This window comes from Pseudorca crassidens, chromosome 18, assembly GCF_039906515.1.
Source record: "Pseudorca crassidens isolate mPseCra1 chromosome 18, mPseCra1.hap1, whole genome shotgun sequence".
In the NCBI taxonomy this organism is placed as follows: Eukaryota; Metazoa; Chordata; class Mammalia; order Artiodactyla; family Delphinidae; genus Pseudorca; species Pseudorca crassidens.
The window spans coordinates 12547187-12567758 of NC_090313.1; the positions used below are offsets into that span (position 1 = coordinate 12547187).

General features: G+C 44.8%; 1 protein-coding gene across 1 annotated transcript in view; it reads left to right on the forward strand.

The window, feature by feature from the left end:
* Positions 1-3330: 3330 nt before the first annotated feature.
* Positions 3331-20572, forward strand: part of SLC15A1 (solute carrier family 15 member 1) — a 71347-nt gene continuing 54105 nt past the window's right edge. Inside the window, exon 1 of the mRNA XM_067712944.1 lies at positions 3331-3483. The gene's annotated coding sequence lies outside the window, so the exon portion shown is untranslated. The remainder of the gene's footprint in view (positions 3484-20572) is intronic.

Genomic DNA, 20572 nt, shown 5'->3' on the forward strand with positions numbered 1-20572 from the left:
CATTTTATGTCACTGTGCAGATTCCAAACATGAAGAACAATATCCAGATTCTAAACTCAAATTTCCTACATTTTTAGACATTTTAGGCTTTCTAGACTTGTTTAGTTTGTTTATTTATCTAGGCCACACCTCGTGGCATGTGGGATCTTAATTCCCTGACCAGGGATCGAACCTGTGCCCCCTGCACTGGGAGCGCAGAGTCCTAACCACTGGACCGCCAGGGAAGTCCCTAGACTTGTTTGGTTGAGAATAGATTAATTTATCCCTGTAAAATCTCTTCCCAGTCAAAAATCTCACGTTCTGGGCAAATCTAATAAGCTTTTTTATTTCCTTGACTCTTTACAAAAATAGCTTTTTTCTAATTGGGAAAGCAATACCTGCTCCTAGTAGAAAATGTCTAAAGTACTGAAAAATATTAAACGAGAATAAAAATATCCATAGTCCCCCCTGCCCCGTTCCTTCCAGATAACTACCATCAACATTTCAGCTGACTTCACTCCAGTGTTTTCTCTGTGTCTTTTGAATCTCCTGGTGCTTCTTGACCCTAAATTTTGGCTTGCCTCAGCCTTGGAAGTTTTTGCTCTGAGTAAAGGCTGTGTAGGAGCATCTAGACTTACCAGTCTGTCAGCCTCTCCTGGATTGGAGCTCACTTCCTTCAAAAGCAAGCTAAGCAGCCCGTTCCGGGGCCACCTTCCCCTTGTCCCACCTGGAGAGCCATGAGGCAGCGCACGTGATGAGGCATAGACATCTCATTGTGGGTATCCAATTCTACCAATTCCCGCTCCAAAACAGGCTCTGCTCTGCAAACTGTAAGAGAACCCAGCCTACTGAGAAACGTGGTTCCAAGGCACTATCACCTCTTTACCCAACGTTCCTATCTTCTCAGGGAGCATTTACCTGGAAGCCTAGTGGGCGTTTTGAAGGGGATCCTCATCACCATCCCACTTTATTTTTTAAGAAGCCCGCTGTAGCCACGATGGAAAACAGTATGGAGGTTCCTTAAAAAGCTAAAAATAGAGTTACCATATGATCCAGCAATCCTACTCCTGGGCATATGTCCAGAAAAGACAAAAGCTCTAATTTGAAAAGATACATGCATCCCTAATGTTCATAGCAGCATTATTTACAATAGCCGAGACATGGAAGCAACCTAAGTGTCCATCAACAGAGGAATGGATAAAGAAAATGTGGCACATATATATAATGGAATATTACTCAGCCATAAAAAAGAACAAAATAATGCCATTTGCAGCTACATGGATGGACCAAGAGATTATCATACTAAATGAAGTAAGTCAGACAAAGACAAATACCATAGGATATCCCTTATATGTGGAATCTAATTAAAAATGATACAAATGAACTTATTTACAAAACAGAAATAGACTTACAGACATAGAAAACAAACTTATGGTTACTGAAGGGGAAAGCAGGGGGAGGGGTAAATTAGGAGTATGGGATTAATATATACACACTACTGTATATAAAATAGATAAACAACAAGGAACTACCTTATAGCACTGGGAACGATATTCAATATCTTGTAATAAAATATGATAGAAAAGAAGTTTTTAGTTTTGTGGGGTTTTTTTAACATCTTTATTGGGGTATAATTGCTTTACAATGGTGTGTTAGTTTCTGCTTTATAACAGCGTGAATCAGTTATACATATACATATGTTCCCATATCTCTTCCCTCTTGCATCTCCCTCCCTCCCACCCTCTCTATCCCACCCCCCTAGGTGGTCACAAAGCACCGAGCTGATCTCCCTGCGCTATGCGGCTGCTTCCCACTAGCTATCTATTTTACGTTTGGTAGTGTATATACGTCCATGCCACTCTCTCGCTTTGTCACAGCTCACCCTTCCCCCTCCCCATATCCTCAAGTCCGTTCTCCAGTAGGTCTGTGTCTTTATTCCTGTCTTACCCCTAGGTTCTTCATGACATTTTTTTCTTAAATTCCATATATATGTGTTAGCATATGGTATTTGTCTTTCTCTTTCTGACTTACTTCACTCTGTATGACAGACTCTAGGTCTATCGGATGAATGGATAAAGAAGATGTGGCACATATATACAATGGAATATTACTCAGCCATAAAAAGAAATGAAATTGAGCTATTTGTAATGAGAAAAGAAGTTTTTAAAAAGCCTATTGGCACGTGGGTTTTCCTGCCCTTTCTTATTTCACTGTTTGAAGTTCCATCAACAGGAGATTCACACAAATTAACACATCATTTAAAACTCTCCTTCCAAGATCAATCTGATCCATCAATCTTTGTGAGAATTCTTTCTACCTGTGATTTCCCCTCTTACATGTGATGCTAACTGCACCAGCGGGCAGGGGGCGGAGGTGGGTGGGGAGGAAGGCTTATTGGAGGGTGCAGCAGAAGTCATTTTAGGTCTGAGGGGAGGAAAGAAGACCCCCTGTGGCTCTGCAGGGAAGCCGTGCGGCCCCCCAGGGTTGCTCGGTCCCAGGACTCAGTGTGGTGGGAAATGCCAGATGCCCTGGCATAGCCTGCTTCACCCTGTCGCTGGTGTAGACCCCCCTTTCCCTGGAACCAGGAGTCAACGCTTCTCCTCTACTCGATTTGGAGGGTCGCCCTCCTTTAGTTTCTACTGGAAGGAGGGGGCAAGGGCTCCCGTTCCTCCTGAGTCGTCCACATGGCAGTGCCCTCCTGGGCCCCATGCACCCACCTGGGGTGCCCTGAGAGGGAGCGTCTCCCTCAGCCTGGGGTGAGAGGAGGGGGTGGCCCTGGTGCAGGTCTCAAGCCCCTTCATCTCCATGGTGTCACCAAGGCTGTGCCCGTCCAGAAGGCTTTGCCCTAGGACAGAGCACTGGGTACAAGGGGCAAAAGCAGCAGGAACGTGAGCCTGTCTTGCCCTGGGGGCCTCTTGGGAAGGTACCAGTTCTGCCTGCGCTCCTGTGACCTCAGGTCTACTTCCTCTGGCAGCAAGCAAGTCGTTTTGCAAAGCTCCATGGAGACACCCCTGACCTCCTTGCTCTGCCGCCCAGGTCGTGGGGCTGCTTTAGGCCCGAGGCATGGGTACCAGGGCTCCACCAACACCGCTCCTGTCACGTCCTCCCTTGCCTCTCCTGTGGCCAAACCCCGTGGTCAGTCCTCAGTCCTCACTTTGCCTTGGCTCCTGGGACACAGCCCTCTCTTGCCTTCCTTCTACCTCATGGTCCCTACTTCTCAGATGCAGCTGCTGGGCCCCAGGGCTCCAGGCATCACTTCCTTTGTCTGCCTTCACCCACTCCCTTGGTGATCTTGACTGACTGCCTCTACGTGCTGCTGTATGACGACTTCCACATTTGTGTCTCCAGCGCAGACTTCTGCAAACTCCAGACTCTGTCTACCTGTCTCCTTGACGACCCCCCTTGGAAATGGATTAGAATCTGAACTCAACATGTGCTGAGTCCAAGCACTCATCACAGAAGCCTTTCTCAGCCCATTTGATGGCCCCGCCATGTAAAAATGAGGTATGTGTAATGAAATGGGGCTTCATAAACGTTGCTCTGTTTTTACTTTCCCAGGGCTGGGGAGGATCTGGTAAAATTTGTCAACTTTCCAGGGGGCTCTGGAATCACACAGGTCTGTGTGTTCAAATACCAGCTCGGCTACGTACAGCGACGTGGCTTTGGGCAGGTGCCTCACGCTGTCTGGCCCGGCCAGGCTCACAGGGTTGTTGCCAGGGTCCATGGATGTGCACACAGAGCCTGGCGCCTGTGTCCCTTTCTGTCCTGTCCTTGTACTGCCCTGAGGACAGAACTTCAGAAACATCCCAGGGACCCATGGACTGCCTCTTTGTCCCCACTGTGGCCCAGTGAGCACTTCCCTGTTGCTTCAGTTCGCCCTGACCTTGAGGGTTTGGCATATTTGCACGTGAGATAACATTGGCCTGGGGTGCCCTGGCCCGACCGCAGCCCTCTGATGGGCCAGGGTTCCGTAATGTGGGTGCTGGTTGGCTGTGGCCTCCTCTGGGGCACAGCCCACACCCCCCAAGCAGAGGCAGTACCCACATGGTGGTCTGTGCTTCTTATTTAGCACTTGTTCACTCAGAGCTCCTATCGCAGAGCTGGAGCTGAAGAGAAATTGAAAGATTTGTGACCACCTGGAGGGGTGGGATAGGGAGGGTGGGAGGGAGGGAGACGCAAGAGGGAAGAGATATGGGAACATATGTATATGTATAACTGATTCACGCTGTTATAAAGCAGAAACTAACACACCACTGTAAAGCAATTATACTCCAATAATGATGTTAAAAAAAAAAGAATAAAGAGGGGAAGCTAACGCATGTTTAGTGCTCACTACGCAGTAGGCACTGCTCTAGGGCTTTACAACGTGAACTTATTTAATCTGCCCCTGAAGTGGCACTACCGTCAGCCCCACTCATAGACCAGGGAATGGAGAGGAAGGCAAGGTGACGGATTGGGGCAAGGTCACCCACACAGCTGGGAGGTGGCAGAGCTTCTGTCTGAAGCATGCATTTGGCTCCAGAGCCCATGCTCGTAACCATCACGCTGCCTGATTAGAGCTATCACTAATGGTCCTTTAGGCTCCAGGCCCAGGTGACAGAGGCCAGGCAGCTGGGCCACAGTGAGAGGGCTTGAAAGTAAATTCAACATAAAGGCAAAGACGTCGCTTCCTCTGGAGCCTGTGGTCCTTTTCTTTTTCCAACATCTTTATTGGAGTATAATTGCTTTACAATGTTGTGTTAGCCTATGGTCTTCCTATATACTTGATTCTGATCTTTCTTTCTTTTGCTTTTATATGATGGAGAATTTCAAACATATACAAGAGAGACAAACCCACCCCACAACTTCAGTAGTGATGAGTCATGGCCAGTCCTGTCTCACCTGTTCTCACCCCCAGCCTCTGCCCCCTCCTCTGTCATTAATTAATTTTTTTTTAAGTTTTTTTTTAACATCTTTATTGGAGTATAATTGCTTTACAATGGTGTGTTAGTTTCTGCTTTATAACAGAATGAATCAGCTATACATATACATATATCCCCATATCTCTTCCCTCTTGTATCTCCCTCCCTCCCACCCTCCCTATCCCACCCCTCTAGGTGGTCACAAATCCTGTGTCATTTAGAAGCACATTCCAGACATTGTCTCGGTTCACCCTCAGATAGTTCAGGATGTAGCTTTAAAAGATGAAGATACCATTATTATGCCTTATAATTAACAGTTGTCCCTTAATATCATCAAATACCCAGTCAGTGTTACTTCCAATTGTCTCTTTAATGTCATACTTTTTTTTTTTTTTTGATGAATGTTTGTAGCAGCTTCGTTCATTATTGGCCAAAACTAGAAGCAATCAAGGTGTCCCTCAAAGAGAACTGATAAACAATTGGAAACTGTGGTACATCCATACAGTGGAATATCACTAAGTAATAAAGGGAAATGGTTTTCAAGGCACAAATGGTGTATATTGCTAAATGAAAGCAGCCAGTTTGAAAGGCTGCATACTATACGATTCAATGTATATGACATTCCAGGAAAGACAAAATGATCCAGGCAATAAACAGATCGTGGTCGACCAAAGTTGCTGTGGATAGGGTTGGAATAGATGAAGCACAGAGGATTTTCAGGGCAGAAAAACTATTCTATATGACATAATGGTGGATTAGGATTAATGATGCTATGCAAATATCATACTTCTTTAAAATTGTTTTTTTCATCATTAGTCACATGTTGAGAAGCAGATGTTTCTTTGGACTCTTTTTTTAAAAAATATATTTATTTATTTATTTTTGGCTGTGTTGGGTCTTCGTTGCTGCACTCGGCTTTCTCTGGTTGCAGCAAGCAGGGGCTACTCTTCATTGCGGTGCACGGGCCTCTCATTGCAGTGGCTTCTCTTGTTGTGGAGCACGGGCTCTAGGCACGCAGGCTTCAGCAGTTGCAGCACATGGGCTCAGTAGTTGTGGCTCATGGGCTCTAGTGTGCAGGCTCAGCGGTTGTGACACACGGGCTTAGTTGCTCCGTGGCATGTGGATCTTTCCGGACCAGGGCTCGAACCCCTGTCCCCTGCATTGGGAGGCAGATTCTTAACCACTGCGCCACCAGGGAAGTCCGGACTCTTTTTAATCTATATGTTTCCCCTCCACCTTTTAGTTCTTTGAAATTTACATGGTGAAGAAAGTGGGCCGTTTGTCCCACAGATCTTCCCACCGGATTTTGCAGATTACATCCCTAGAATGTCCATTCCATCCTTTGTATTGCCTCTCTATGGGTATTTGGATCCAGAGGCTTGATCAGATGTAGATTTGGATTTTTTTTTTTTTTTTTTAGCACAACTGTCTTGGAGGTGGTAGTGCTTCCATTCCTGAGACAGAGAATGTCTTGTGGGGCTGACATGATCCTCAGTTCCATTCATTGATTAGAGGTTGCAAAATAGTGATGTTCTGTCTTCACTTACTAACTGGACTTTTTCTCATAAGAAAAACCTCCCGTCATCCACCACTTGGTTAGCCCTCAGCACAGTTCATGTAGGAAAAGCAGACTGAATACTTAACTCTTTCCCTATAATTTACCAGTTCTCAAAACAATGACTTAGCTCACTAGCATCCTCCTACGTGACCAATTTGCTTTCTTCTTTCTAGTGCCCTCATGAATGCACAGATTTAAACATTTTATGGCGCTGCAGTCGGCATTCTCACTGATGTTCAGATTGTCCCATCCTGGCCAGTGGGAGCCAGGCTGTTTGTGGTCCCTGAAGCCACGACCCTCGAAGTCCTGGATAACTTCCTTGCTCCTGGGTATCATGAGGTGGTCCAGACTCGTCTTGTCTATTTTCTGGCCCAGCCATGGCATCAGCCCATTCTCCCAGAATACCTGGGGTTTGTTGGTTAGAAATTTGCAAGCCACTGGTCTGGACACTAGGGGTGCTCACTGTTCTGGGTTGGTCACTGGTTTTAGGTCTTTACAGTGGAAGAACTAGGAAACGCACATCTATAAAATGCTAACCACCCCACATGAGCTCGTAATGCTACTTCCAACTCAGTCCAGGACTGCAGGTGCCCACTAACCTCTCCTGTCCTCCAACTCTATCCCCTTTCCTCCACACCGACAAGACTGGCTTTCAGGACATTTGGGATGGAATTTGAATACCACTAATTACCTACTTGCTTTATTCCATGTTACATACTTGACAACCTCAGAATAACAATACTGACACTCTCTCCAAAAATATAACTCAATAATACCAAGTGTTAGAAACAGTTTAAAACAATTTTTTGCAGTTATTTTGGTCCTTAGGTTTTATCCCACTAGGGATGTCCAGTTAAATTACTGCACTTCAAAGTCACTTGGACTAGTTAAGTTCATCTATATTATTTTGTTTTCGATTTGTAAAGATTGTTCTTTTGAAATTTAATCTTGCTTATGACTTGGTGAAAGACTTACGTAGCACAAAAAGACATGGAAGAAACTTAAATGCATACTGATTAGTGAAAGAAACCAACCTGCAGAGACTACACACTGTGTGATTCCAACTAACCACATAGCCCACAGAACACACAATATACGTCACCACTTACTGTGGGATTTGCCAGTGTTCTGGAAAAGGCAAAACTGGGGAGACAATAAAAAGATCAGTGGTTGCCAGGGGTTAAGGCAGAGGAAGGATGGCGAGGTGGAGCACGGAGGCTTCTGGGGACAGTGAGAATACTCTGAACGCTACCGTAATGGTGGAAGCACGTCATCATACACTTGTCAGAATCCAAGAGTAAACCCTAATGTGAGCGATGGATTTGGCGTGATAATGGCACGTCAGTGTGGGTTCATAGAAGTGTGGCACTGTCCCGCTCTGGTGCGGGCTGTCCGTGGGGGGCTGTGCTTGTGGGAGGGTGGAGAGGAAGGATGTGAGAACTCGCTGTGCTTTCCACTCAGTTATGCTGTGAACCCACCACTACTAAAACATAAAGTCTTTTATTTATTGTTTTACTTCCCATAGTTCCCAGGTCAAATATATAAGAAAAAAGAAGTACATTTAAAGAAGTGTAACTTCTATGCTTGTCCCTCCGTTCTCTCCTACTCCTTAAAGAAAACCGATTTTAAATGTTTTGGAAGATCCGTCCGTTTCTTCAATACAAGACACAGCCCCGCGCCCCCTTCCTTAGATGCGTGGCAGCCTGCCCTCCCCACCTCGCACTCCCTCGGGAGATTTCTCTGTAGTTCTTGTACGGGTAACTTTCCATTCAAAGACTTGCTTTTGTTACTTGTGAAACATAGTAGTTTGTGCAACTACTAATGAAATACCATCTCATTTTTCTTTCAGAGCAGTAAGAGCTAATAGTGCATTTGCAAATACATGGGCATCCGCGTAGCACATTTTGCTCTCTCTCGTCCTGGGGCTGAGACACTGGCTCTCAGATGAACGCTGGGCCTCTGCCCCATCCCATCCTTCCCGGCACTAATGAGCCCTAAGACACTGGCCACTCGTCCAGCCCCATCTAAAGCCTTCGCATGCCTCCTAACCCCTCGGGTAATGGGAGCAAAGTCCCCTTGTAAAGAAAAATCAGTGTTCTGCTGATTTCGATGAATTGCCCTCCTGCTTCTCAAGGAAGGGTCTCCATGGCTGAGCTGGGATGAACAGCGCTTGTCCCCCAAGGCAGGCTCACGCCTGTCCCCGCAGTGAGGCACCTGTGCACAGAGAGCAAGTGTGCGCTACCCTGTCCCCCAGCCCCGCCACGTGGGGCTCTCACACACCAGGGTCTCTTTAATGGTGCAGATGCCGCTAGCCCAGGCTTTGCTGGGGGCGGGTGGGCTGCTGCGCTTGGCTGTAGTAAAGGCAGGTTGATCCCAGACTTCATACCTTTAAAAGGACATTTAGAGACTAGCTCTAGGGTCGTCTTTAAAGGCTTAGTGGCATGTGTGTTTTGATGTCGGCTTGTGATCATAGAAACTGGGACTGGGGAGGGTCTTTGAAAGTCATGTGCCCAGTGGTTCTCAACTGGGAACAATTTTGGTTCGGTCCCCAGGGGACATGTGGGGATGTTTGAAGCCTTTTTTAGGTTGTCACAGTCGGGGGTGGGGCTGCTGCTGAAATCTCGCGGGAAGAGCCCAGGGATGCGGCTGAGGGTCCTGCGCTGCACAAGGCAGCCCCCTACGGCAAGGAATTTCCCGGTCCCGCTGTCAGTAGTGCCGGCGTTGAGAGGCCTTGATCCCATCCCTTGTTGGTCAAGGTGTGGTCTGCAGACCAGCAGCCTCAAACACACGAGCACGTGGAGCTTGTGAGGTGGAGGGTCTCGGTCTCCACCCCAACCTCTGACTCAGAATCTACGTTTCAACAAGGTTCATCTGTCCAGTAAGGTCTGGGAATCGCTTCTCTAAGCAACCCCCCGTCTCCCACCCAAAGCCAAGGGGCCTGGCAGCAAAAGTCAACTCTCCCGCCAAAACGCAGCGCTCAGCTAAAGCTTTGTCTAAATAGCCAGCTCTTTTAATATCTTCAATATATTTATTTTAAGGAACGATTTAGCCTAATGGAATTCTATGTGTGCACCATATGATGTGTGAAAACAGGTATGACCATCATTTTCGATTTTTAATCTTAAGAAGATTCCACAAACCTTTCAGTAGCGTGTTCCAGTGTTTTGAAGCTCCGTGAAGGCTGTTGGTTGGAGCATCTGCTGGTCGGTTACAGAGGATGCAGCTTTGAAACCCTCCACCCACCCAGCCCCAGTTATTTCCTGAGTATCAGAATAACCTGCCTGGAACGTGAGCCTCAGAAGGGCAGAGATGGGGTCTCCTTCTCATTTGGTCTCTCCTGGTGCCAAGCGCAGTGCCTGGCGGTGAGTGAACGCTCCACATGTTGGATGAAAGGAATTGAGAGACGCTGGGGGAGAGAGTGGGGGGAAGGAGAGTGAGAGAAGGAGGGAGGGAGGCTCCCTCCACAAGACATTGAGGACACAGACATGGACATCCAGGAGAGCCAGGCTCCCCCAAGTGCAGCCTCACAGCGGTCACCTCCACCACTCGGAGGGGCTGGGAGAGCAGTGAGCTAGCAGAGCTGGTCAGTTCCGTCCAGTCCCCTCTCCAGCTGAGAATTACTTCCGAATGTTCTTCTATCTGAAGGTCATCAGCTTGAAGTCGTCACTTTCTCCCTCTGTGCCCACAGCAACACACCACTTCCGGAATGGTCATCTCCATGACTGGCCAAGAGCTCTAGGCAAGAACCTGAACCTGACCCTGAGCGGTCTGCCCACTCTTGGTTGCCCTCATTCATTCGTAAGCAGAAGCTCAAGGGCTGGCATTCTGTCTCAGTAAGAGAGCTGTCACTGTGATGATGCCTGTTACTGTGCTGATAAAGCACCTGCCTGAGTGCTTTGCGCTTATCTTGTTTTTCTTCACCACTTCAGAGTGAGCCACACAACAGGAGAAGGAGGCTCAAAGGGTACAGTGATGTGCTGGCAGTCAGGACCAAAACCCCAAGTGTCCCAGGCCTGTGCTTCCTGAGCCAGTGCAAACAGCAGTAGCTCACGGGCTGCTTAAGAGATGATAAGGCAAGAAAAGACAGGCCTTTCCTCATTAATATTAAGGCTTTAATATGTTGAACTAATTTATGTATATTTCACATTGTTCCAGAAATAATTTCAGGTGGAAGGTGGGTAGAAAGAAGAAAACCAAGCCAGGAACATAAAAGAGAGGCAAGAGTGGAGCTGAGACAAAATTGCGTATAATTAAAGACCTAGACTTTTGCCCACAGGAAAGCGTACACATTTGGCGTTTTAGTTGCCAGTGGAAAAAGAAACTCAATTTTCAGTAGGTGACTAAAACAGTTGCTGAAGGAAAACATAAGTGGTCCTGAAACTGAGATAGGACATGAACTTCTTAGGGTCCCTAAAGAACGGCCGTCTCAGCAGCAAGCTTCCAATAGACCTTGTGTATCAAGAAGCCGACGGCACCACGTGGAAGGGCAGCTCAACCAAAGAGGTTCTACAAGGGGAGCACCATGCAGTCCCAGCACACAGCCCTGCAGGTCTGCTTCCTTCCAGGGGTGGACCTGAGTCACCAAAGGTCCACCTCCGCTCATGACCACCATCCCCCTCCCAGCACCCTGCTCTCCGGCCTGTTGCCCAAGACTCTGAATCTCCCAGCTTCTGAGAACAGCCCTTTCTTAGACTTTGCATCTTCCCAAGGGCTCCAGCATCCCTCCTTCCCCACCTTGTCCCCACCAGAAACAAAAGCATGGCCAACGTCCATGGGAGGCTGGAGAGCAGATGGCTGAGCTCTTGGGCTCCGGAGTCAAGGGGCCTGGGCTTAGATTCTGGCTCTGCCACCTCCTGAAAGTGGACTTGGAGCCAGTAGCTCATCTCTGCCATAATAAATGGAGGATAATAATAGCATCCACTTACCTACCAGAGTAAAAGGGATGCTACAGTCATTCAGCAAATACTTCTTGAGCTCCTATTATGTGCCAGGCAGTGTTTTGGGCCTTTGGGATATACCAGGCCCCCAAAGACCCCTTGTCCTGTGCTTTCCTTCACTCAGTGCAGCATAAGAGTTTGTACTGAAGGCATCTAAGAAAGAGGCTAGGTAACAGGGGTGCTGTAACAGGACCTGGGGTCTTCCTGCCCTGAAAAGCTTCCTAGAGCAGCATGAGAAAAGACAAGGAAAAATGATGTCAATATGGCCTTAGGCTCATGCGAATAAAGTATATGGCAGCAGTCTTGCCTTTTCTGCCATGTTGATGAACACATATTTTTAATATTTTTGCCTCTAAAAAACCCCCTGTAACTCTCATGTTTCACTGTTGGGAGTATAATTGGTACAAACACTTGGAAAAACTATCCAGGATTGCATATTAAAAATGACCACACATATACCTTATGAACCAGCCTTCGGCAGAAGATATCCAAGAGAAATGCTTTATAAATATATAATAAAAGACGTACACAAAAGTGTTCACAACACTAAGAGCCAAAAGGTAAAAACAACCCAAAATGCCCATCAACAGGGGAATGAGCAAATAAACTGTGGTGTATTTACATAATGGAATGCAATCCACAAAGAGAAATGAACGTGCTTCAAGTACACAAGCACGTGTGTGAATCTGATGAACGTAATGTTGGATGAAAGAAGTCAGACGTGAAGAGTACATACCGCATGATTCCATTTATATGCAGTTCAAAGTCACCTTCAGTGTTAGCAGGTGGCAGAGTGGTTACTTTTAGGTGGCTTAGTGACTGGCACAAGGGGTGCTTCTGAAACTACAAGAATGTTCTATTTTTTATTTAGGTGATATGTGAATGCACTTGGGTGAAAATCTCTCCAGCTGTATGTTTGTGATCTGGCTAGGATTTCCAGTACAATTTCTTTTAACTCATGGATTTTAAAAATGGAGATATCATTCCCATACCGTAAAATTCACCCTTTAAGCATATAATTCAGTAGTTTTTAGAATGTTCATTGTACACTCTCACCAGTGTATAGTTCCAGACCATCTCCATCACTCCAAAAGGAGACCCTGCACCTACTAACAGTCAGTCCCCACCCCCTTTCCTCCCTGCTTCTGGCAGCTGTTACTCTACTTTCTATCTCTGTGGATTTGACTAGTCTGAACATTTATATAAGTAAATTCCTATGGTGGGCTTTTGTTTCTGGCTTCATTCACTTAGCATAATGTTTTCAAGGCTCATCCTTGTTGTAGCCTGTGTCATTCCTTTTTATGACTGAATAATATCCCATTGTATGGATAGGGCCACATTTTGTTTATCCTTTATCTGGTGATGGACATTTTGGTTGTTTCACTTTTTGGCTATTGTGAATAATGCTGCTATGAATATTTGTGTGCATGTTTTTGTCTTTTCAACTCTCTTGTGCCACACCTAGTAGTGGAATTTCTGGATACAAGATTGAATAGAAGTAGCTGGGAGCAGGCATCCTTGGCTTTGTTTCTGATCTGAGGGGAAAGGGGGCCTTCGTCAAGTTGATGAAGTTCCTTCTAGTCCTAGTTTGCTGAGTGTTTTTAACATGAAAAGTTGTTGGAGGTCGTCAAATGTTTTTTCCTGTATTTATTGAAATAATGTGGTTTTACCATTTATTCTATTAATATGGTGTGTTACATTGATTTTTGTATGTTAAATCTTGCATTCCTGGGATAAATCCTACTTAGTCATGCATAATCCTTTTTGTTTGTTGCCAGATTCAGTTTGTTAGTATTTGTTGGGAAGTTTCTTCTATATTCGTAAAAGATACTGACCTTTTCTTGTGATGTCTTTATCTAGTTTTGGTATTAGGGAAATACTGGCCTCATAGAATGAGCTGGGAATTGTTTCCTCCCCTTCTGTTTTTTTCAAAGAGCTTCTAAAGATTTGACATTAATTCTCCTTTTAATGTTTGGTAGAATTCACCCATGAGGTCATCTGGGCTTACGTTTTTCTTTGGGAGAAGTTTCTATTTACTAATTCAATCTCTTTATTTGTTATAGGTGTATTCAGACTTCCTATTTCTGGTTGAATCAATTCAGTAGTTTGTATCTTTCTAGGAATTTTTCCTTTTCATTTAGATTATCAATTATCAATTTAGATTATTGAATAGTTGACATATAACTGTATATTACATCTGTATATGTTATAAACGCAACAATATAATGTTATTGATTTGCATAATTTTGTTTTCTTAAAAAAATTAAGAGTCGATAATTTAAAAAGTCTACTTATACGGTGTTTTATATTTACCCTCAAATTTACTATTTCCAGCGCCCTTAATTTTTTCAGGTTACTATCTGTTGTCATTTCCTTTCAGCCTGAAGTACTTCCTTTAGTATTTCTTGTAAGGCAGGTTTGCTAGCAACACATTACCCCAATCTTTATTTAACTGGAGTATTTTTATGCTTTTATCCTTGAAGAATAAATCTGCTAGATACAGCCATCGCAAATCTACTGTTAAGCCCATCTAGTGAATTTTTCATTTTGGCCACTGTTCTTTTCAACTATAGAATTTCCACTGGTTCCTTGTGATAGTTTCAATTTTTTTTGTTGTTATTTTCTTATTTGTTAAGTCACTATCAACATATTTTCCTTTAATTCTCTGAACATGGCTTCCTTTAATTCTTTGGACACAATTATAAAAGCTGCAAAGCATTTTTTCCGTGAAATGCAGCCTCTGGGCCCATTCAGTCAGTTCCTGTTGATTGTGTTCTCTTGCGGAATGGGGGCTGGGGGCGGGTAACACTTTCCTGCTACTTCACCTGTCTCATACTTTTTTGTTGAAATTGGACATTTTAGATACTATATTGTTACAACTCTGAATTCTGGTTTTTATCCTGAGCCCCATATGTCATTTCTATTTTTCTGGAATTGTCCATTTCATATGTATTTTTCAATTTATTGCCACATATTAATCAGAATATCCAAAATTTATTTTGTTGTTGTTGGTTTTTTTTGGTTTGTTTGTTTGTTTGTTGCGGTACGCGGGCCTCTCACTGTTGCGGCCTCTCCCGTTGTGGAGCACAGGCTCCAGACGCACAGGCTCAGCGGCCATGGCTCACGGGCCCAGCTGCTCCGCGGCATGTGGGATCTTCCCGGACCGGGGCACAAACCCGTGTCCCCTGCATCAGCAGGTGGACTCTCAACCACTGCACCACCAGGGAAGCCCAAAAATTTATTTTTTAATATTAAAATTTAAGAGTACAAGAATAAAAATTCTTCAAGTTTAAAATAGTTTCATTATTTTAAAAAAGGTGTCTTTTTTGGGACTTCCCTGGTGGCTCAGTGGTTAAGAATCCACCTGCCAATGCAGGGGACACAGGTTTGATCCCTGGTCTGGGAAGATCCCACCTGCCGCGGAGTAACTAAGCCCGTGCGCCACAACTACTGAGCCTGCGAGCCACAACTACTGAGCCTGTGTACCACAACTACTGAAGCCCGTACGCCTGGAGCCTGTGCTCTGCAACAAGAGAAGCCACCTCAATGAGAAGCCCTCACACCGCATGAAGAGTAGCCCCCGCTCGCCACAACTACAGAAAGCCCGTGTGCAGCAACAAAGACCCAACACAACCAAAAATAAATAAATAAATAAAATAGAAAAAATAAAAAGGCGCCTTTTTAAAAGAGATTATAAGGCAATTTTCAAGCTATCTGTATAACAGAGAAAAATTCAACACCAACAAAAAATGAATGAGAAACCTCTGTTTCTTACTTCTGATTTGGAAAGCCATCTAAGATAAAGTTTCAAGCTTAAAAAAACCGAGGTGCAGAATGGTGTATATAATCTGTGCCATTTATATATGTGCTACCATTTGCTTGTATGAACCTAAATTATCTCTGGAAGACAATTTGGCTGTTGGGAAGAGAAGCAGGTAGTTGGGGAATAGGATGGGAAAAAGAGTTTATACTGTCTTTTATACTATTTCGAATTTTTTAATATTTAAAAATTAATTTTGGATAGTGGCTTCTGACTGTTAAGATAATGAACACTTAATAAGTACTCATAACAGGCAGGCATGTGTTAACTCATTGGGTCCTTCCAATAATGCTAAGAGAGAAGTACTATGTGAAGCCCCATTTTACAGATGAGGTAACTGAGACACACAGACCCCCACAAAGCTGGACATCCAAGCTGCCAAAGCCAGTGAGTGGTGGAAATGGATTTCGGGCCCAGGCTCTTAAGATCCCGTATGACATTTGGCTCCTTACACAGCTTCCTCTTCTTCACGGGCCACCTGAACACAGAAAAGTCACCCATTAATGTGCACAGCCCATCCCACAAGACTGCAAATCCTACGCCAGGGAGGGCTTCTCATTTTTAATATGACTCACATAATAGATGCTCAATAAATATTTCTGAACAAAGGAACAAATCCTCTTCAGGGTACTTTTTATACACTGGGTATAAAATCTTTATTTTTATACCCTGAAACAGACATAAAACACATTTCCAAAGTTTAGAGATGCTAAGGGGCGACCTAAGAGTCAGGAAGTTTAAGACAAAATGTTCTGAAGCCTCTCACGTCCGTCTCTGAGCCCACAGCCTTCTCGGGGTGTGTCCCTGGGAAACGTTGCTTGTGTACAGGCAGCTCAGGCCGTTCGTGCATGTGAGACATGTGTGCAGTATTACAAACCACCCAGTCCTTCCTCTGGTCCTGGCTGTAGCTCAGAGGCTTCCTGCCTGCCTCTGCCCATCTCCTTCCCTGTCTCCTTCCCCTGCTCCCTGCCCCAGTGAGGTCCAAAGTCACAGAGATTATCTAGTAGAACCCAGTGAACTATCACTCACTGGCTCTGACACGTTTTCCCATTTAAACATCTCTGAAATCAGTTGCCTCCTGTACCTAGTGATAAGAAAGCCTTGTGTCATCATTTAATCGTTGTTGTTTTCTTTCTTAGTGATCCATACAGCTTCTTGCAGTAGTTGGGAGCTTAGCTTTGGTGAAATTGGGGCGGGGTGGGGGGCAAAAGGACAGGCAGAAGTTCAGTTCCTCTAAGAACTGATGCTCAACTCAGTTTTGACTCTACGCTTGGATTTGGGATATTCCAGAGTCACATGATGAATAATAATGTAAAAACAGTACCTATACAGCCCTTGTTATATGCCACACACTGAATGTAGACTACCTCTCCCCTTTGCCACAGCCCAAACAGATCAGTAGCTCCGTTTAGAGAGAGAGGAAACTGAAAGTTAGAGAGATCGAGTACCCAGGCCTTGCTTCTGTGCTCCCCAACCAGCCATATGTGTGGTCTGTCGGCCCTTCTCCCTGTTATTTAAAAACATCTTCCTGAAGGACCTTCAAGATGGCAGAGGAGTAAGACGTGGGGATCACTTTCCTCCCCACAAATACATCAAAAATACATCTACCTGTGGAACAACTCCTACAGAACACCTACTGAACGCTGGCAGAAGACCTCAGCCTTCCCCAAAGGCAAAAAACTCCCTACGTACCTGGGTAGGGCAAAAGAAAAAAAGAGAAAACAGAGACAAAAAAATAGGGATGGAACCTGCACCACTCGGAGGGAGCTGTGAAGGAGGAAAGGTTTCCACACACTAGGAAGCCCCTTCACGGGCGGAGACGGGGGGTGGCGGCGGGGGAGCTGCGGAGCCGTGGAGGAGAGCGCAGCAACAGGGGTGCGGAGGGCAAAGTGGAGAGATTCCGGCACAGAGGATCAGTGCCGACCAGCACTCACCAGCCTGAGAGGCTTGTCTGCTCACCCGCCAGGGCGGGTGGGGGCTGGGAGCTGAGGCTCAGGCTTTGGAGGTCAGACCCCAGGGAGAGGACTGGGGTTGGCTGCGTGAACACAGCCTGAAGGGGCTAGTGCACCACAGCTAGCCGGGAGGGAGTCTGGGAAAAAGTCTGGACCTGCCTAAGAGGCAAGAGACCATTGTTTTGGGGCGCAAGAGGAGAGGGAATTCAGAACACCTAAATGAGCCCCAGAGATGGGCACGAGCCACGGCTATCAGCGCAGACACCAGAGATGGGCATGAGACGCTAAGGCTGCTGCTACAGCCACCAAGGAGCCTGTGTGCGAGCTCAGGTCACTATCCACACCTCCCCTCCCGCTAGCCTGTGCAGCCCGCCGCTGCCAGGATCCCGTGATCCAGGGACAACTTCCCTGGGAGAAAAGAGGGTGCGCCTCAGGCTTTCACGTCTTGCTGGCCTCTGCCACCACACGCTTGCCCCACATCCGTGCCCCTCCCTCCCCCCCGGCCTCAGTGAGCCAGACCCCCTAATCAGCCACTCCATTAACCCCCTCCTGTCTGGGCAAAGAACAGACGCCAGAGGGCGACCTACATGCAGAGGCAGGGCCAAATCCAAAGCTGAACCCCAAGAGTTGTGCGAACTAAGAAAAAGGGAAATCTCTCCCAACAGCCTCAGGAGCAACAGATTGTTTCTGCACAATCAACTTAATGTACCCTGCATCTGTGGAATACCTGAATAGAAAATGAATCACCCCAAAATTGAGGCAGTGGACTTTGGGAGCAACTGTAGACTTGGGGTTTGCTGTCTGTGACTGACTTGTTTTTGATTTATATGTTTATCTTAGTTTAGTTTTTAGTGCTTGTTATCATTGGTGGATTTGTTTATTGGTTTGGTTTCTCTCTTCGTTTTTTATTTTAATAATTAAAAAAATTTGTCTTAATAACTTTATTTATTTTTTCCTTTTTTTCCCCTCCCTTTTCTTCTGAGCCGTGTGTCTGACAGAGTCTTGGTGCTCTGGCTGGGTGTCAGGCCTGAGCCTCTGAGGTAGGAGAGCTCAGTTGGGAACATTAGACAACCAGAGACCTCCCAGCCCCACGTAATATCAATTGCGAGAGCTCTCCCAGAGATCTCCATTGCAACACTAAGACCCAGCTCCACTCAATGACCAGCAAGCTCCAGTGCTGGACACCCCATGCCAAACAACTAGCAAGACAGGAACACAATCCCACCCATTAGCAGAGAGGCTGCCTAAAATCATACTAAGTTCACAGACACCCCACAACACACCACTGAACATGGTCCTGCCCCCCAGAAAGACAGGATCCAGCCTCATCCACCAGAATACAGTCACCAGTCCCCTCCACCAGGAAGCCTACACAACCCACTGAACCAAGCTTAGCCACTGGGGGCAGACACCAAAAACAATGGGAACTACGAACCTGCAGGCTGCAAAAAAGGAGACCCCAAAGACAGTAAGTTAAGAAAAATGAGAAGACAGAGAAATACGCAGCAGATGAAGGAGCAAGGTAAAAACCCACCAGACCAAACAAATGAAGAGGAAATAGGCAGTCTACCTGAAAAAGAATTCAGAGTAATGATAGATGATCCAAAATCTTGGAAATAGAATGGAGAAAATACAAGAAATGTTTAACAAGGACCTAGAAGAACTAAAGAGCAAACAAACTGATGAATAACAGAATAAATGATATCAAAAATTCTCTAGAAGGAATCAATAGAATAACTGAGGAAGAAGAACGGATAAGTGACCTGGAAGATAAAATAGTGGAAACAACTACCGCAGAACAGAATGAAAAGAATTGAGGACAGTCTCAGAGACTTCTGGAACAACATTAAATGCACCAACATTTGAATTATAGGGGTCCCAGAAGAAGAAGAGGAAAAAAAAAAAGGGACTGAGAAAATATTTGAAGAGATTATAGTTGAAAACTTCAGTAACATGGAAAAGGAAATAGTCAGGTCCAGGAAGCCTAGAGAATCCCATACAGGGTAAATCCAAGGAGAAACATGCCAAGACACATATTAATCAAACTATCAAAAATTAAGTACAAAGAAAAAATATTAAAAGCAGCAAGGGAAAAGCAACAAATAATATACAAGGGAATCCCCATAAGGTTAACAGCTGATCTTTCAGCAGAAACTCTGCAAGCCAGAAGGGAGTGACAGGACCTATTTAAAGTGATGAAAGAGAAAAGCCTACAACCAAGATTACTCTACCCAGCAAGGATCTCATTCATATTCGACAGAGAAATTAAAACCTTTACAGACAAGCAAAAGCTAAGAGAATTCACCACCAAACCAGCTTTATAACAAATGCTAAAGGAACTTCTCTAGGCAGGAAATACAAGAGAAGGAAAAGACCTACAATAAGAAGCCCAGAACAATTAAGAAAATGGTAATAGGAACATACATATTGATAATTACCTTAAATGTAAATGGATTAAATGCTCCAACCAAAAGACATACACTGGCTGAATGGATACAAAAACAAGACCCGTATATATGCTGTCTACAAGAGACCCACTTCAGACCTAGGGACACATACAGACTGAAAGTGAGGGGATGGAAAAAGATATTCCATGCAAATGGAAATCACAAGAAAGCTGGAGTAGCAATTCTTATATCAGACAAAATAGACTTTAAAATAAAGACTATTACAAGAGACAAAGAAGGACACTACATAATGATCAAGGGGTCAATCCAAGAAGCTATAACAATTGTAAATATTTATGCACCCCAACATAGGAGCACCTCAATACATAAGGCAAATGCTAACAGCCATAAAAGGGGAAACTGACAGTAACACAGTAATCGTAGGGGACTTTAGCACCCCATTTTCACCAATGGACAGATCATCCAAAATGAAAATAAATAAGGAAACACAAGCTTTAAATGACACATTATACCAGATGGACTTAATTGATATTTATAGGACATTCCATCCAAAAACAACAGAATACACTTTCTTCTCAAGTGCTCATGGAACATTCTCCAGGATAGATCATATCTTGGGTCACAAATCAAGCCTTGTTAAATTTAAGAAAATTGAAATCGTATCAAATATCTTTTCCAACCACAACACTATGAGACTAGATATCAATTACAGGAAAAAAACTGTAAAAAATACAAACACGTGGAGGCTAAACAATACACTACTAAATAACCAAGAGATCACTGAAGAAATCAAAGAGGAAATCAAAAAATACATAGAAACAAATGACAGTGAAAACATGACAACCCAAAACCTATGGGATGCAGCCAAAGCAGTTCTAAGAGGGAAGTTTATAGCAATACAATCCTACCTGAAGAAACAAGAAACATCTCAAATAAACAACCTAACCCTACACCTAAAGCAATTAGAGAAAGAAGAACAAAAAAACCCCCAAAGTTAGCAGAAGGAAAGAAATCATA